The sequence below is a fragment of the Coenobita brevimanus genome, chromosome 84 (assembly GCF_032717465.1).
Source record: "Coenobita brevimanus isolate Jiangsu-jjx chromosome 84, ASM3271746v2, whole genome shotgun sequence".
Lineage (NCBI taxonomy): Eukaryota > Metazoa > Arthropoda > Malacostraca > Decapoda > Coenobitidae > Coenobita > Coenobita brevimanus.
In genome coordinates this window covers 26,862,165-26,882,081 of record NC_137037.1, presented here as the reverse complement: position 1 = coordinate 26,882,081, position 19,917 = coordinate 26,862,165, and positions in this window count along the sequence as shown.

The following is a 19,917-nucleotide window of genomic DNA, read 5'->3' as shown; positions in this document are numbered from 1 at the left end:
CGTACCACGAATCAGGGACATGTCCTTCCTGTGCCGTTTGAATCCACACCCATAATCTCTGAGTCAGTTGAGAGAGAGGGCAGTGGTAATGTGGGTGCAGACCTGACGTCTCGCCCATTGGCTCCACAGGACACATAATGTCCAGGGCCTGTACATACATACTGTATGTATTGTAGCTTAAGGAGGAAGTTCGAGAACCCCACAGAGACAATCTGAGGCTGTGTTTGAATTACCTTGTGGTGTCTCGAGCTGTGGGCCTCTCTGAGGATTCCCGGAGAATGCACATTATCCACATGAGTGTTCACACCCACGGTGGGTGTTAAAATGTGACCTGCCTGAGATTGCATAGGGATTCTCAGCTTGCCGTTATTAATCGTAAGTGTAGTGTTAGGTTTAACCAGTAAACTGCCTGTTCTGAGAGATTTGGGCAATCCAAGGACTAGCACGTTTCCTGGTTAATAATGTGGGTTTAACTAGTAAACTACAGGGGTCCTCAGAGATTTGAGCAGTCCAAGGACTACGTTTCCTGGTTAATAATGTATCCATTAACAAAATAATAGTGTACTTTTTGTAACATAAGTACTCACTGCTAGGCAGAGAGAAATTGTAATTTAATAAAAATTGTTTGTTGCACTGACACTTTTGTTGCTCCACCATGATTGCTTTCGCAGGTGCAGCTGGCGGGTGTAGCAATTTTCTCGTGGAGATCAGCAGATCGTCTCTGCTGCACGCTGCCACCTCTTCTCCTCTGCCTTTGTCGCCTCTATTATGTTATTATTTTGTACTATACCATTTTACACGTACGTACAGTTACACTACAACTGTCACAACTACACAGTGTATCAGATCCACGACGCAACATAACAATTACTTGTTAATGTAAATGTAGCAAACTTTTTGCTCAGCTTGACCTGAGTACAGGATTTTTCACCATCGTCGCGGAGTTTTTTCCTCAAGCTTGCTTCTGTTAATGTAAATATGAGGTTTTTACACTCATGGGCGACTGTGATTTTCTCCTGTAGCAGGACAGTACACACACCACAGTGTGAATCTTGTGTGACTTAGTTAGGATTTATATGTATATCGAAAATATTTCTGAAGAAAAATTTGATTTTGGTGGGGTGTAATGTAACGAATTCGAGCAAGCATATTAACCCGAGACGTCCCATCAATGTATGGATACGTTGCAACATTTTGCATTTGTCAGTCCCGTCGACGTACTGGTATGTTTTCAAATTGCAAGTTGCATAATTTCCACAATTTTCAAAATTTGCACGAGATTTTTGGTATGTAGCGTCGCACGACTTTCCCCTACCTGCCACCAGGCACGGACACTCGGCGACCCCGTGCGACCCGCGCTCACCTGCGGCTCGGTAACTCAACTGTTAGCAACAGTCCTGCTCAGACATGGCGCATAGAGGTCTCTCGGAGGAGGAAATTCAAGCCACCCTGGATGCCTTTACTGGCGATAGTGATTCGCCACTCAGTGACGAGGAGATGGACAAAGATTATGTCCAACCAGAGGATGTGGAAAGCAGCAGCAGTGATGAGGAAGTTTAGTCCCCCAGGAAGCGGTGCTACGTGACTTATCGTGCTGTAGGAGAGGGTCAGGCTGCACAAAAACAACGTGCAAGATCCTCTAGCCAGCCCCTACGTGACGTGGAGCCCGATTTCGAGGATGAGGACAGAGCCGTGGGACGTGCTGCCACGTGGTACGGCCGTGAGGTCATTACTCATTGCGGCCCAGAGCACACACCACATCATTCTAACAGGTATGGGCCTAGTGTTTTGTTTGGGGATGGCAGAAGTGGCGTTGAGGGAGTGGGGAGTGAAAGGGAAAGTTTTGGGAGGAGTGTGGAAAATGAGAGTGGCGGGAGTGACTCACGTGGTGGTGTGAGGCAGCGGGGCGTGTCACGTGGGGCAGTGAGGGTGGGTGGTGAATCACGTGGTGTGGTGATGGAGCAGGGAGGTGAGGAGGAGCCACTCCCCAGCACGTCTTATGCTACCCCATATTTCCCGGGCTTCCTCCCCACAGCCCCCTGATGTTCCCCAAGGCCGTAAGGGTAAGGGAAAGGGGAAGGGTAAAGGCCGAGGGAACAAGAGTGCGAGTCGGGAAGCCCCACGCACTCCTCCTCCCCAACCTCCCCCACCATCATCTCCTTCCCACCCTGATGAACACGAGGATGGGGACGATTGGGATGAGGATTTTGTGGCATTGAATTGGGAGGATGGGAGTGATTTTACTCCCCTCATTCACCCATTCACTGAGCAGGGGCGAGCTGGATGCATTGCTCCCGGTATTCACTCTAATTCAACCAGGCTGGATTTTTTCCACCTTTTCTTCAGTGAGGCTTTTGTGGAGGAAATAGTGGATCAAACAAACCAGTTCGCTAACAGCCAGCACCATGAGAGTGAAAGACAGGGCACAAGGAGCAGGCATTCTCTCCTCTATGATTACTCAGTCTCCCTTGCAGAAATGTTTTTGTTTTTGGCCTTGGTACTTTTGATGGGTATTGTACGAAAGAACCGAATTCCGGCATACTGGACAAGGGACCCTATTATGCTTACACCAATATTTGGCCAAGTAGTGAGCCGTAATCGGTTTCAGCAAATTCTAAGCCGCCTCCATTTCTATGATGCTGATGATCCTGCAAATGCTAATGATACAAACAAGATGAGGCAAATTAGGTTGGTTTTTGATCACCTAAGGCAGACATTCCGTTCCTCATTTTATCCCTATAGAGACCTCGTCATAGACAAGAGTCTCGTGTTGTGGAGAGGCAATATTTCATTTCGTCAGTATATACCCAGCAAAAGGCACCATTTTGGGTTCAAGATCTTTGTTATGTGTGACTGTAGGACTGGTTATGTGCAAGACATAGTCTTGTACACCGGTGCACAGACAGATATAATGGAAGATCGGAGTATTGGTCTGTCTGGAGCAGTGGTAAAGACAATGATAGAAGACTATGTTCATCGTGGTCACGTCCTTTACCTTGACAATTGGTACACTAGCCCTCTTCTCGCTCGATATCTACACAGGCATGACACGGGGATCTGTGGGACCGTCAAGGTGAACCGGCGTCACATGGTCAAGGTGGGGCGGAAACTTGACAGAAATGAGGTGGTCTTTTTTCAGGCAAACTATATCCTTGCAACAGTGTGGAACCACAATAGAGAAGTCCGCCTCTTGTCCACGTTTCACCGCCCCTTGATGCACCGTACAGAGTCGGTAGATTATCAGAGCGATAACAGGTGCCACATATGGAAACCTGAGTGTGTGCTTGATTATAATATCAACATGCGCCTGGTGGACCAGTCAGACTCCATGATATCCACTGTCGAGTGTGCCAGGACCACGATGAAGTGGTACAAAAAGCTATTCTTTCACCTGCTTGACATTACTGCCCTGAATTGCCACCACCTTCACGCCATGACAACAGGAGTTCAGGAAACCTTTGAAGGGTTTGTGAGGGAGCTGACACGAGAGATTGTTGCAAGGTATGCGGTTGAAAGGCCCCAACACCGCACCCGCACAGCCCCAGGTGCCCACCCTCCCCTGAGATTATCCGCCTGCCATTTCCCCACTCCTATACCTCCCCAAGCAAATAGACCTACAGTAGGCCCCAACGCAGGTGTCACGTGTGTAGCAATTCCCGGGTGAGACCCACCACTCAGAGAAAGGACACCCGCTATGAGTGCGTTCAGTGTGACGTGGGTCTGTGTATTCTGTATTCATCCATGTTTCAGTGAGTTTCACACGTTCCTGCACTTCTGATAAAGGTCTGAATGTGATAGGACGCTGATACTCTGAAATAAATGCGACAAACAGACGTTCAGTGTAATTATAAGGCCCGAAGATCTGTAAATAGTAGTATGGAAGTGGAAACGGGTGTAATATAAGTGGAAAATTATTATGTAAGTGTATGAATATTATCTAAGTGGAAACATACTTTGCGAGTGTATTTTGATGTGATATTCAGACGCTCAGTGGAATAATTAAGGCCCGTAAGTATGTAAATAGGAGTCAACAAGTGAACACGGGTGTAATATAAGTGGAATATTAGTATGTAAATGTATGAGTATTATCTAAGTGGAAACATACTTTGCGAGGGTATTTTTATGCGATATTCAGACGCTCAGTGGAATAAATAAGGCCCGTAAATATGTAAATAGGAGTCTACAAGTGAACACGGGTGTATTATAAGTGGAACATTAGTATGTAAGTGTATGAGTATTATGTTGGTCGAAACAATCATTGCGAGGGTATTTTCATGCGATATTCTGACGCTCACTATAATAAATAATGTCAGTAAATATGTATAGTGCAGAATAGGGTGTAAATGAGTGTAATGTAAGTGGTCAAGTATATTGGGATTGAAGAAATAAAGTAAAACTGGAAACACGAGTGTTAGAGAGTGTGCTTGCTACGAGAATATGCGCTAGCATTTCGCTAAATGCCCTCGTAATGAATGTAAATAATTGAAAACGTTTACAGTGGTGGAGGAAAGGTTCAATGTAAAGAAAAAAATATTATGAAAGTGATAAAACAATGTTTGAAACACGAGTCGTAGCGAGTGCGCTGAGTATGCATATGTGTACTATACTCATGCTACATGTCATCGTAATGAATGAAAACAGCTGAAAACATTTACATACAGTACAAAATGGTAAAATAGCATTGAAACAGTAGTATACAAGTAGAAAAAATGATATGTTGACTGAAACAAGAAACTTTGCACATAGCGTTTTACCAATCGGACCAAACTCGCTATGCTCGCACAAAGGTACAATGCTTATTTTTCATATATATGTCTTTGAAATTCATTATATTGTTATTCTTATTGTTTATTAGTTCAAATTCAATAAATGTAGAGGTGTTGTTTGTTGTTTCTCCCAAAATTACCTACCATACAAAACGTGAGCGCCTCACACCTCTATGATAGAATACGATACCTGGCGCGGGGGACCTCACCTGTTCTGACCATTTGCGGACCACGGTAAGCACTTTCTTTGTGATTTTCTTTTGTTTCTCAACTAAAGCAGAAGTTTTAGCCAAAAAATTTTTTATCCAAAAGTGGTCGGGACTGGGGGGTGTCGGAGGTGCGAAAGTGGTCGGGACGTGACGGGTTAATACAATTTCGTGACATTGTACTCTAATGAGAAAACCACGAACTCTAGTGGAATTCCCACTGGGCATCACTAAGTTCAACTGTCCTCGTATGTACTTCGACTGGGATAGTTTTTCAGAACATTTGTCACTGCTTCAAAAGTGACTGTTCTTATGTATGACATTAGTGCCTCCACTGAGTGATTTTACACGATTCTATATCGTTCGCCCTCTTTCCGTTGGCCGTTGAAGTTAGGCCACGCCCACTTCCGGCAAACATGCCCATTTCTCACACCTCTGTGCCAAGCGTGGCAGTTGGAGAGGGACCTTCGTTAAGGATAGATGTGCGCCGCAGCGAGGATTCCCGGGGATTCGAGTACTCCCGAGCTCTGGGCCTTTTAGCTCGGTGACGCCACTCCTGTCCACTCACTAGAGATAGCAGTTACTGATGGTCGGCCGAGGGTGAGAAAGATAGCGCACGTCTCAAGCTGTGGGTCGTCTGTGATTCCCAGAGATCGCCCATCTCTCCGTCGGCAGCCCAGGGAGTGTGATCGTAGCTGCGGAGGAGCAGACAGGAAGATCGTCTTGCAGTGTCTTAGTGATGACTCCGGACTGCAGCCCCATGACTTCACATCTCCAATTAACAGTATCTTTTTTCCTGTTTTCTAGGCTTAAGATCATTAGCTAGCATGACTGATTGAGTGAGTGAATTTGATTTGAGATTCCTGTAACGTAAATTTATTCTATTGTAATTAATAAATTTACAGTTCTCTTTGAGCTCAACTAAATGTAAATATCTTGTTTGATTTCTCCACATTGAGCTTACTTTAGTTTGCTGCTTCCAGTTAGCACAAACTAATTATATTAATCACGACTGGTAGTTACGCCAGTTCTTTCATATCAGTTTTTAAATCCTTTGTGCCAGCCAGGAGTTTGCACCAGCAAGAACCTATGTCTTTATTATTATTATTAATGATTGTCAGGGGGTAAGGACACTTTCTCAGAGCCCAAAACAGTACTAACAATACAGCTTTCGTAAATGCTTAGTCTCCACTGTGTACTGTTAAGAAAGTTTATAAAATTCTCGTCTTCGGAGAATCGGCGAAGTAAGTCAGCATAAAGTAAAACCTACTTTATCCATAAGTCGATAACCCTCGTGTCAGTGGCGATCCACTGACAGATATAAATTTTAGTCATTTCATAACCATTACATTGGTTATTTATTTCTAATCCTTGAAACACCCCAGGACAGAGGGAATTTAAGTACTGAAGGAGCATAAGTGAGGGTCAGAATAATTGGGAATGTGAACGGATATAGACAGGGCAAGAGACAGAAAGGACTTGGCGTGTCGCAAACAGAAGGGGCAAAAGAAGGACAATAAGGGGGAAAGGGTAGGTGAGGGCATGAGAGGAATGTGGGGAGGTAGTGGACAGGGATAAGGGGCAGTGGGATGAGGTATTGTGGGATGGGGGTAGTGGATGAGGAGCCTGTGGAAGGGAGGGTGAGATGCAGGTAGGAGGGCGGGTATTGGAGGTAAGTGGAGGAGGGCAAGGTGTGGGATGGGATGAGGAGGGGTGATGAGGTGCAGATGAAGGGGATGTGTGGGCTGGGATGGGAAGGGGATGAGGTGCCCGTGGAAGGGAGGGGGCATGGCTATAGGTAGGGGTGGGGTGGGCGGGAAGGGGCATTGTTATGGATCACATAATTATAAATTATAAAAGTGCGAAAAATTATATTAGGTCTAACTAAAAATTTTTATTGAAAATTCGACTCATGAATATTAGCAAAGAAAAACCAGGTCAGGAACACTAAAAATGGAAAAAAAGGTGTAATTTTGTGTGATAAGCAATATGCATTCCTCTTCTGGTGTCATTTTCACTGTAGTTATCAGTATACAGGACTGCAAAAAAGCTTACATCTGTCTCATCGTCACCCGACATGTTGACTTCCCAGCTGGCCAAGCTCAAAATTTAGTTAAATGACTATAATCTGCCCTTTACATTATTACTGTCATAAGCTGCCAACAAGGAAAAATACACTGAATTTAATCTGTATGTGTTTCTTTATATACTAAGTAAAATAAGTAAGTACGATACTTCGCACAAACCTAAAGGATCGCTAAATAATGCACACACACACACACACACACACACACACACACACACACACACACACACACACACACACTTGTCACCAGGCTTACCATGCAACTGGTAACCTCGAGACAGACTGGGGTAGTGTTTTTTCTTTTTTCTTTAATGTTTGTTCGGCTCTGAGCATTGGCTTTCCAGCCTGCTCTCCACGCCGATTAGTCCTATATACCACACACCTGCACATGTCACCACTTCGGCGCTAACACCCACCGTCCATATTGAATACATGCTAGGGCTGTCTCATACGGGACTGGTGTATTGGTATTAGCGGGGGTATTTTTACGACATGTCGGCGGTTTTCTGGTAGATTGGTAAAGTCTGCTTTCTATGAAATTCAAATCCTTGAACTGTTCCCTGCCCCAGCGGGGATTTGAACATGAGTCCGGTAGGACTGCTGGCCACCTCTCTACCGATCGAGCCACTGCCTCCTTTCATTTTCATTTGTTAGCTGAGATGCATGGCCGACTTGGCCAGCCAATTATGATTTCCCATCCTGGTCGGTAAAATTCTGAGGACTACACCTTCCCACTCTATCCAAAGCGTGATTTTTAAAGTGCACAGTATATCACGATCCACATACAAGCTGAAATGTGACATATAGGTTAACGGCGTACTCCACTGTCTTCTTTACTTTAAGATATAACGTTGCCAGTACTGAAGTTCGACTTGCCACGGTCAAGTAATACACACTTAGAGGCTGAAAATTTTAACGAATTTCGGTAAAGCATCAGAATGGCAGTGTAATTTGAGCCAGAAAATTTTAGAAAATTGCATTACAAAATTTCAGATCATAAATGTTCATAACATTTCCCCACCTCTATCTCCACCTTCGAACCTTATAGTATAAAAATATATAATGGCTTCTGATAAAGGGGGACGTACGCCACTCACGTCCCCTTCCCTCTGGATCCAGGCCTGTAGATGGAGAGATAGAAAGATAGTCAGATAGATATTCAGAGAGTGAGTTAATGTTGCACAGATACAAAGATAACACAAGACCTCATAGTCCCACAGAACAGATGGACAGATAGATAGACAGACAGGACTTAACTTTATTGGGAGAACCTAAGCATGACTTCATTTATCCATACTCCAATACTTCCTTGCCTTATTAGCAGCGTAGGGGGCCAAGATTGCGCTATACAGTTCCAACATTTAAGGCAACGATTGGAGTGCCATAACCCACTAAACTACCAGGCGCCATTTGGTACTATGCACCCAGCGTACTATATGGCTTCCTGGTTTGCAAGAAATCATTTGGCTTGCCATTCCGAGTAGAGTCACCCGAAGGAAGCACAACATCCAGTGGGCGGTTGATGGACTCCCCCTTCCACAAACACAGTGCATTAATTAAAGAAGCATAAGAAAAGGATACCAAAGCATATTGCTGAAAGGAGATGAGAGAGAGAGAGAGAGAGAGAGAGAGAGAGAGAGAGAGAGAGAGAGAGAGAGAGAGAGAGAGAGAATTATTTGCAGGTGTCAGAGTGTATCTGCATGCGTAAAAATGTAAATGTGTGTGTGTGTGTGTGTGTGTGTGTGTGTGTGTGTGTGTGTGTGTGTGTGTGTTCTTAATTAATTGTTCTTACCTAATTGTATCTTTACAGGAATGAGTCAAACTCGTACGGTCCCGTGAATTAAACCATTTTTATCATCCATATCCATAAATTTATGAATAGTTTTGGCACAACCTATTTAATTCGGAAGTACATTCCACTGATCGACTGCCCTATTTGGGAAACTGAATTTCCTTACGTCTTTACTGTCTTTCTTTTTATGTAGTTTTTTGCAGTGTCCTCTTGCTGATTCTTCCCAATAGGTTATATATTCATTTAAGTCTATTTTCTCTTTCCCTGAGATGCATTTATATAGCATAATCATGTCTCCTCTATTCCTTCTCTCCTGTAGTGTTCGTAGATTCAGTTTCTCTAGTCTTTCTTCGTAGCTTAGATCCCTTAAGCCTGGTACCCATCTTGTAGAAGCCCTTTATTCTTTTTCAGTCGTATCTGTGTATGTGTGTGTGTGTGTGTGTGTGTGTGTGTGTGTGTGTGTGTGTGTGTGTGTGTGTGTGTGAGGATTCCAGACTACTTTTGCCTATCCAAGGGCTGGTCTGATGAATGATGGTATTATCTTTCTCAGCATGTCTTCATTTATATACAGAATATATAAATGAAGACATGCTGAGAAAGATAATACTTGCTAATCTCATATTAGCAAGCAGCGTATACATGTTACGTATCTTCTCACTGATGTGGTCAGCCGGAGATACTCTGTTATTGATAATCACTCCTAGGTCCTTCTCCCTTTCTGATATGTGTAGGGTTTTACTTCCTAACTTATAATCCCAATCTGGTCTATTCTCAATTTTACCAAACTTAATTTCATGGCACTTGTCCACATTAAATTCCATTTGCCATATATTGCTCCATTCATGAAGTTTGTTTACTTCTTCTCTTAGCTCTCCGCAAGAATCTGTGTTAGTAATTTTCCTTTGTATTTTTGCATCATTTTCCTTTGTATTTTTGCATCCTCCGCAAACATATTTAGATAGCTTCTATTTCCAATGTTACTATGTCATTTATATATATTAAAAACATAATTGGTGCCAGGACTGACCCCTGTGGAACTCTGTTAGTCACTTCCCTCCATGATGAGTAATATCCCCTTAATACTGTTCTCATTTCCTTTTTTCTGAGAAAATCCTGCGTCCAACAGTACAGGTTCCCTTGGATACCTCCTTGATGATAATTTTCATAAAAGTCTTTGGTGTGGTGCTCTGTCCAATGCTTTCTGGAAATCAAAATAGATACTGTCCGACCATCCTTCTCTTTTCTGTAATGTTTCTGTAATTCTATCATAATAGCTTAATAGATTAGTAACACATGATTTTCCCCTTCTAAAACCGAACTGCCTTTCAGTTATCATACTGTGTTCTTCTAGATGGTTTACCTATACATCTCTTATCAGTTTTTCTAGTATCTTACTTGCAACACTGGTCAGTGATATTGGTAGGTAACTGAGTGGATTCTGTCTATTGCCTTTCTTGAATAGGGGAACAATGTTTGCTTTCTTCCAAACATCAGGTAGTTTACTTTGACCTAAGGAGTCCTTGAATAATAAATATAATGGTCTGCTTAACTCTTCTGCACATTCATGTAGCACCCAACCTGAAATCTCTTCAGGACCATATGCTTTTCCTTTTTCTTATTTCCTTAATTCTTCCTGTACTTCTATTTCTGATATTTGTATATCTGGCAATATGTGTGGACATGCATGTTCCATATCATCTCTTTAAACAGTATTTTCTTGTAAAAACTGATTCGAAGTTTTTATTCAGTCTATCTGTCTATCAATCTATTGCCAGACGCCTCAATCCCGTTTGGGGTGGCCACAAACAAATCGCCTCCAAGTCGCCCTGTCCCCCGCCATTTCACTCCCCTGCTCCCAACTCACACACCCCTCTCTCATATACCTCTCCACCCCATCTCTCCATCTCATCCTCGGCCTCCCCCTCCCTCTTTCCCCCTCCACCTCACTCACATACACTCTCTTCGTCAGTCTTTCACCCTCCATCCTCTCCACATGGCCAAACCACCTCAGTGTGTTCCTCATAACGCTTCCTATCACATCCACATCAACACCACAACGCTCCTTTATATCCTCATTCGTCAGCCTGTCTCTCCATGTGACTCCACAGGCTCCTCTTAAATAACTCATTTCCACTGCTCTCACTCTTGACTTGTGTCCTTCCAACAACGTCCAAGCTTCACTTCCGTACGTTAGAGTTGGTATCACAATACTGTCATGTAGTAACTTTTTCACTTCCATGCTCACTTCCCTGTATCTTATCACTGCTTTCAAAGAACCAGCAACCTTTCTTCCCTGCTGTACTCTTTCAAGCACTTCACCCTCCAAACCTCCATCCTTACTCATCACACTACCCAAGTACTTAAACGTACTCACATTTTCCAATTCCTCACCATCCAACCTCGCTGTACATTCACTGACTTCACCTCTCTCAAAGACCATCACTTTACTCTTCCCTACATTCACCTTTAGATTCCGTTTCTTACACACTCTCTCAAACTCATCCACCAAGCCTTGCAGTTCCCCTTCGTCCTCACTCAACAACACAGTATCATCTGCAAACAACAGTACAGGGAGTTTCAACACACTATCCTCTCTCACCAGGGCCACTCCAACATCCACTACCCTACCTTGTACCTCTTTTATTACCCCATCCATATACAGATTGAACAACCATGGAGACATGACACATCCCTGTTTCAACCCAACTTTCAAAGAGAAAAATTCACTTAGTTCACCATCCACACGCACTGCACATTCAGTGCTCCACAAATATCTTTCTCTTTTGTATAGATGATCCCCTCGTCCATAATGGACTGTATTTTGTCTTTAACTTTGGTTTTGCTTCAGATGTAGCTGCAAAATAGCTTAAGTTGATCACTACTTTTATTTATAATGTCTTCCTCAAACCGTATTTGAGCCTCCCTCCTTATCTTTGCAAAATAATTTTTTACCTGTTTATAGTTGTTATATGCCCTCTCACTACCGCATCTTCTGTACCTATTCCATAGCAAATCTTTCCTTTTGATTTTGTTTACCATCCATCCATCCATCATCCAATCCTACATTGCCCCATGAGGAGCGTAGGAGCCCGGGGCTAAGCAGTTGGTCCCGACATTTAAGATGAGAGTGACCAGCCTCACTCATCCCTGAGTCGCATTGCATGAGCAATCAACTCCAACCACCCCTTGGACATAAACCTTCACCGGCTCAATCCGACTGGAGCACAATAATTACCCATTAAACCACCAGGTGCCAAAATTTGGTTATATGGTTACCACCCAGCATAGTAAATAGTTTCCTGGTGTACAGGAAACCATTTGGCTTGTCACTCAGTGTAGAGTCACCCACAGGCAGAAGGAAGACGAAAGAATGAAGGATAGAAAGACAGAAGAGGGAGTGTAAAGTTACCCATAGGCAGAAGGACAAGGAAAGAATGAAGGAAAGGAAGACAGAAGAGGATGAAAGGAAAGAAGGATGGAGGAGAGGAAAGGGCAGACACCTGACAGCAGCACTACATCGAGTGAGTGGATGGTGAGCGCCCCCACCTACCAACCATTTTTTTTTAATTATCATTTCTGTTTCTCTGTGCAGAGGGATGTAATTTTGGACTCCAGTTTCATTAAAATCACAGAATTTTCTACATATAATATTTATATCTTATCCTCTAAGCTTCTTTTCCCACTCTATATCTAAGAAGTACTTCTTCAGGCCATGCTAGTTGCCCTTTTTGTAGTTTAGACTCTTTATGTAACTCTCATTACTGATAACTATGTCATATGCAATCCTGAAGAGGGAATTTAAAACTGCAATGTCACTTTTGCCGAATGGAGGGCGATACATTGTCATTATCATTTTTTGCCTAGTAAATATAAGATCTAGTACTGATGGACCATCAAGTCCTCTTTTTCTGGAGTTTTCCTTTACATGGTGTGTTAGAGTACTCCAATGTAGAGTATTCCAATTTATATTTGTACTGAAATCTCCAGTTAGTATATTCTTTCAAATTTCTTTTCCATTTCGTGTAGTAATGTTCTTAAACTCTGAATTGTACTTTTTGCCAGGTCTTTATAATTGCCTCTTTCCCAAGTGTTTGTTTTGGGTGGCATGTATAAATTTGCCACAATTAATTACCTTTCACATATGTTAATTTCCAATGCAATCAGTTCTACTTGTGAGGGATTTCTTTGACTTGTAGATCTTTATTTGTTAAGATTATAATTCCTCACCCTTTTCTTAAATTTCTGTCTCTTCTCCATATATTGAAATCCTCTAAGTTTTAAGGTATCGTTTCATATCCTTAGGCAAATAAAATGTGGTTCCTTTCTTTGGTATAGTCTTCCATCTCTATTAATTTAGACACCATTCCACCTGCATTTGAGTACATCAACTTAATCATCTTGTTTACGTACTTGCCATAACTTGAGCCTACTCCCTTCCTTCTTTTTATTCCCTGTTGGTTATGTACCACTTTCGCACCTGCAATCCAATTACTTTGTGAAAGAAAATTTACCCTTCTCTTCCACTGATCTGTTCTTGTTCTTTGTTTTTGTTTCCTTCCTCTTCTCCTTTAGTATTTCCAATTCCTCTTGAGTTAGGCATATTTTTATCAATATTTTTTTTAATTCCTCTATTTTCATGTGTGTGTGTGCGTGTGTGTGTGTGTGTGTGTGTGTGTGTGTGTGTGTGTGTGTGTGTGTGTGTGTGTGTGTGTGTGTAGAGACAGACATAGAGAATCGCGTGTATTGAGTGTTAGCATATTATGAGAGAGAGAGAGAGAGAGAGAGAGAGAGTTAAAAATGAAAATATCTTGACTCACCTCACAGAATGTTGAACTGGGTCCTTAGACTGAGTGCAGTGAGGATAAATTTGCTTGGGTAGACATATTTGCGTGTGTTTACTGGATCTGTGTGCGCCAATAGTTTCTTCCAAATTTTTCATATTGATGTTGATGATACATAGATTTCCAGAGGTGAGTAAAATGATGATGATGATGATGATGATGATGATGATGATGATGATGAACAGATTTCCAAAGGTGAGTAGCTGGATGATGATAATGATGACATCGATGAACAGACGTCCATGGGTGAGTTAGTGGATGCTTATGAAGATGATCAGATTTCCATTGGTAAGACGATGATAATCATATTACAACGACGACGACGAGAAAGACGACGTTAATGACACTGATGATAAAGAGTGGAGTTGCGTGCGTGGGTGTGTGGAATTGCGGGCATTTGTACAGAACTGCGTGCAAGGAGTTACTTGTAGCTATGTATTTTGTTTGTGGTACCACATTTGCGTGCACAATCGCGTTTAGTTTAAAAGACATGCATGTGGCAATAAATGTGCGTAGGTAGCTGCGTGAATATTGCGTGGAACTGAACAGAATCGCGTCTGAAGTTTCCAGTACCTACGTGTATTGCATTTGGTGCCATATTTTCGTGTGTGGTTGTGGTTAGCTTAATAGATTTGCGTGTGGTAACGTATCTGCGTGTTTAGTTAAGTGAAAATTGCGTGGAACTGTAAGTTACAGCGTGTTACCTGTAGTGATATTTGTTACACGTGGATAACAGATCAGTGTGCGTAGTTATGTGGAAACGCGTGAGACTGTAGATTTTGCGGGTAACCTCACCTGAGGAGATGTGTGTTACGTGCAGCGGTGAGAGGAACTGTGTGGGACGGCGTGAGGGGAGCCAAGACAAGTACACACACACACACACACACACACACACACACACACGCACACACGCACGCACGCACGTACGCACGCACGGTCCTCCTTCAATTTCATTCTTGCTTCAGTCAGCTAAGAAGAGATCTTTCATAGGCTTAGAAATAGCCTTCCTTAAATCCTTCAGTTTAGCGACGTGAGTTTTCGTCTCTTCGTCTTTAATCAGGTGAATCAAAGCGTCTGGAGATAGAGGTAAATGTGGAGGCACATGCCATGAGGAGCTTAGCAGTGGTGCTCATCACCGTAGCCTTTGAGCCTGTGGTGGTTTATTTACTCTATCCTCGGATACAAGATCCCTGCTTCATTCAGATTACCAAAGTTGCCTCCCCAGGTGTTATTCTAGGCATTCCTTTTCCCTGACAACCCACAAATGGCAGATGGACACCTGATTCGAGTGATGCCAGCTGCCCACACCAGGATTCGAACCCTGGTGCTATCGGCCATACACCTTCTTAACCAGCAGGGTAACCACTCGGCCACCGTAGCTAAGAGATCAAGAACAAAACAAATATTACATCGTGGAATCTGAAGAGGTTATTACGTAAGAGAAGTACTACCCAGAGCCCAGACTCATATGAAACTTGAACTCGGTGGACTACAGGCTGAAGTTCCCCTCGTCCTGCAGTCCACCATCCTTTTTACGGGGGATGGAAGGTGGGGGGGGGGACTTAAAGGGCCCTTGTCTAACAGGGAAGAAGAGTTGCTCGGTTACATCAGTGGCACCAAATGAAGGCGTTGCTCTCCAACTCTAAAGAAGCAGCCCCCTAGACTGATAAGACGATAGCACTATCAGTATTTATTACTGATATGACTAGTAACCAACGAGACTCATTCCTAACAACTGTCATACAATTTCATGTAACTACGACTGTGCATTTACGTTGTAGGAGTGGTCCAGTTTTGCCAAATGAAAGAAAAACGAAAACAACTCTTTATTAATAAAGCTCCATTAATTTTTTTTAATGCAAGAAAGAAAGACCCAATGACCAGGAGCCCGCAAACTGTTCCTTTCAAGCAAAAACAAAAACAATTCGAAAAAGAGCCAAATTCAAGATCCGTTCACTTCGAGATGCCTGGACACACTGTGTCTTAGTCTACTATGCTTTGTAAACTATACATCTTCACTTAATAACACCCCGTACCGAACTCTCGAATGCAGTGACGCAACTGACATTTTTACGTAATAACCTGGTGCTGGAGAGGGACGCCTTCACCTGGTGGCAGTGATATGACCGGGAGATGGAGATGCCCGGCGTCTTTTAACACTTAACTGACCAGTTCCCCTGTCCAGTTATACAAATGTCCCTCAACTCCCATTCTATCACCTAGAGGGAGAATGTGGATTGCAGGATGGCAACAGTACTAAAGCTTGAAGTCCACATCGTTCACATTGTACATGAGCTTGGGGTTGCAACTACTACTACTACTACTACAATTACTACCACCACCATAACTACTACTACTACAATTACTACCACCACCATAACTACTACTACTACTGCTACTATTACTACTACTACTACTACTACTGCTACTACTACTACTACTACCACTATTACAACTATTACTACGGTACGACTACTACTGCTACTACTACTTCTACCACTACTACTACTACTACTATTACAATGACTAGGCCTACTACTACTACTACTGCTACTACTACTACAGCTGCTACTACTACTACTACTACTACTACTAATAATAATAATAATAATAATAATAATAATGCTACAACTACTACTACTACTACTACTGCATGGGATGACTTGATGTTTGATTTGTTCCCTTTATCTCGAGATGTTATTATTAAAGTGCGGAAAGACTTTTACAACTGGATGGGCTGTGTACAGTACATCCTTCACTGACCTACCACGCATGGATTACTAGATGGTAAAACAGAATACATATGTCATCGGACTGACCGGGTTAAGTCATAATGATAGTGATGATGATAACTAAATGCAATCATCATAATCATCATCATTTTAATGGCAACGAGAATAACAAACAACAGCAACAACAATAATAATAATAATAATAATAATTGTTATGCTAGGTGTTTAAGGGTCAGCTTCCTGTCCCTTGAACGCCAATGCTGCAGCTGGGTTCCCTTTCTAGACCGGAGCTTAGTAAACATAGATAGACACATGGCACAAAAACTCAGGGCAACAACCTTACACGTATATTGTTAAATTCTGATATGGAACAGGTAGATGTCACAGACAGGAATCTAGGCAATCATATAATATATACTCGCAGGATACTGTTCAGACAATAGTTCACGATAAAAGTGTATAGTACAATGAACAGCACTTGAGATGTTGGGCAGGTGAATCAGTCACTGTGACTTTAAGGGAAATTCACACTGTGGTTGGAATAGGTAGCGTGGCTATAGGTCTTATGTTGCGGAAGTATTATATTACTAGAGCCGAGTTACACATTCACTCAAGTCCCATCATCACTGTTCGGCTTCTCTTGCTCTGTCACTGTTTCTCTTTTGGTTTACACTCTCGGTCTGGTGGCATTGATAGAATTTGGGCTCAGCTTCTCTCTAGTATTCTAACACACGGCCCGATGTTTTCGGTCACTGTTTCACTGTCGGTTTACACTTCGGTGTCGTATGCACAGAGTGACATGCTGGAAATTACCGTTCCGCTCAGTGCTCATGCGCCGGGTGGCCGTTTAGCTTCTATTTTGAAAGTATCCGCATGTTATCTCAAATTTTGTGCCATTTATCAACAACAGTGTATGAAATTCATGTGTCAGGAAGATAGGTGGATGTCTTATCGACCTGTAGGTAACTATAGGTCGATATATGGATATATATAAATAAAGATATATATGTATGTTACAAGCAGATTGTGTAAATAGTTATTTCGTACATTAAGATTAGTTTAGTTTAGGTTTATTTAGGTTAGGTTGATCTAGGATAAGGTTAGGTTAAGGTTAGGTTAGGTTTGGTCAGGTTAGGTTAATTTAAGCTTAACCCGCTGCGTCCCGGAGACGTGAATTCACGTCCTCACATGATGTGCACTCATATCCCGGAGACATGAATTAACGCAGCAACATTGCAAGGTCCCTAATTTGCACAATTTTCAATTTTCGCGAGTGATTTCGTGAGTGATTTTTGGCACGTATACACGGGACACCTTCCTCTATTCCTCTACAAGATGCCAAGCAGAGACAATGCCTTACACCGCATAACCTTTCCCCCCCCCTTTCCACGCCATTGTCTCGGCAATTCACCTGTTACCAGTGACCTGGCCAATAAAGACATTCAGGGCCAGAGTGATTCCCCAATCGATGACAATGTGGAGGACAAAGTTTACATAGCATTAGAGGAAGAAACAGTCAGAAATGATGATCAGGTAATGTGGGAAAAAAAGGTCATGAATGGTGATGAGTTAGTGAGTGAAACAATGCCTATAATGCCTATATTACTGTTTGAAAACCAATATACTCTTGTACTACATATAAATTCGTACCAAGTAAATAAATAAATACTGTTTATGAGTGGATAAAAAAGTTACCCTCCCATAGAACTCGTTTTCTTTGGTGCCAGCCTGTTAGAAAACCCAGTCAGGTAAGGAGGTACTCATACCTAGATTGAGTATTTTAAACCTCAGGTGAGCGATTTCTCTATGATTTTTCGATGTTTCTCACCAAAAGCGGATGTTTGAGCCAAAAAAAAAAAAAAGGTCCAAAAATGTCGGGACTGGGGCGTACCACTGCCCAGAAAACGTTGGGATGGGGCGGGTTAATAGAGAAGGAAACGGTAACTTCCAGCATAAAGTCACTCCATGCATATGACACCGGTACTGTAATACTGATAGAATTTGGGCCTAATTTCCCTCCAGTATTCTAACAGACTGCCCGATGTCTATGTCACTGTCTCACTGTCACTGCACTTCCACTGTCACTCACTGTCGGGACTGGGTAGGGTGGCAGCGTTGGCGGAGGGCAGCGGGAGAGCTCACAGCCCGGCTCCTGAAGGGGGCTGAGCTTGGTTAGGGGCCTCCATATCCTGTGGCCACGGGATCACTTGGAGGGGTGTCCTCTCTCGTCTGGGGCTGCGTGCGGCAAAGGGCCCCACACTGTTGGGGCTGGGAACTGGGGTCCAGCCCTCGGGATTGGGGCCAAAGAGTTTCCGGAAGCTCTCACTCAGGCGCCTGACAGAGGGCGAGTGACGTCTGTTGGGGTGGGGAGAGGTCTCGCCCGGGGGTCCTCAGGGCGGCCCCAGGGGCCCGTCGGCAGCAGTCTCCTGCTGTCAGGGACACCGTCAGGAGCGGGCTGCGGCATCGGCATTCGTCGGAGTCTGTTAGGTAGGGCCCCTCTGGAGACGGCTGCACAGAGAATAGCCCTGGAGATAGTACAGGGCCTCTCCACAGATCCTCGAGGCTGAGGCCTGCCTCCTGAAGGTTGCCTAGATGGTGATGGACAGTTGGGCCGTCTGTGCCCCCGCCGGTCGGCAGGTCTGATGGCAGGACACCCTCTCATAGTGAAGTCATAGGGGGTGAGGGGCTTTGATGCTCCTCCCCGGCGTGGCTGACAGCCATCTCTGGGTTCCTGTGGGCAACGAAATGAGGGTGGCTACTGGCCATCCCTTCATCGTAGGCATGGCTACCGGCCGTCACCTGGGCCCAACTCCCAGAAGGGGATGCAGGCGAAGTACGGCTACCGGCCATCACTTACCTGTAGGCCTGGCTACCGGCCATCACCTGAGCCCCATATAGAGGACGACGTGCTGACGAGGAGCGGCTGCAAGCCCTCTCCAGCCAACGGGTGCAGCTACCAGCCGTCGCCTGAGCCCAGTTACAGGCCGTGGCTCTTAAAGGGGAGTGGCTACCAGCTGTCACCTAAAGGGCAGTGCAGCTACTGGCCATCTCCTGAAGACCTTCTGAGCGGCTACCGGTCGTCTCCTGAGGGGCTGAGCGGCTACTGGGCATCTCAGAAAGGGTGCAGCTTCTGGCCGTCGCTGGGGTGCTGCTTGGAGCTAAGAAGTAGCTCCACTCCGATCCTGTCGAGGGTCAGCTCGCCCGCAAGGTAGTCTCCTTTTCCTGCTATGATGGTAGCTGGTGAGTTCTGGGTCATAGGGGTGCACGGCCCGGGCAGACTTATGTCCTTGTCGCTCGGGGTCGGGTCGCGCTCTGTCTGTCCCTCCGTAGGCTACTCCCGGGGGTGTTGTGCTGCCCTCAGTGACTATTCCCGGCATTTTAATAATTATAATAATAATAATAATAATGAAACACTCCACATTAGCAGTTCAGTGCACTCTCATTTACCTTTTATCAGTTATAATTATGACGAATGCCACACTTCATCTTTTATC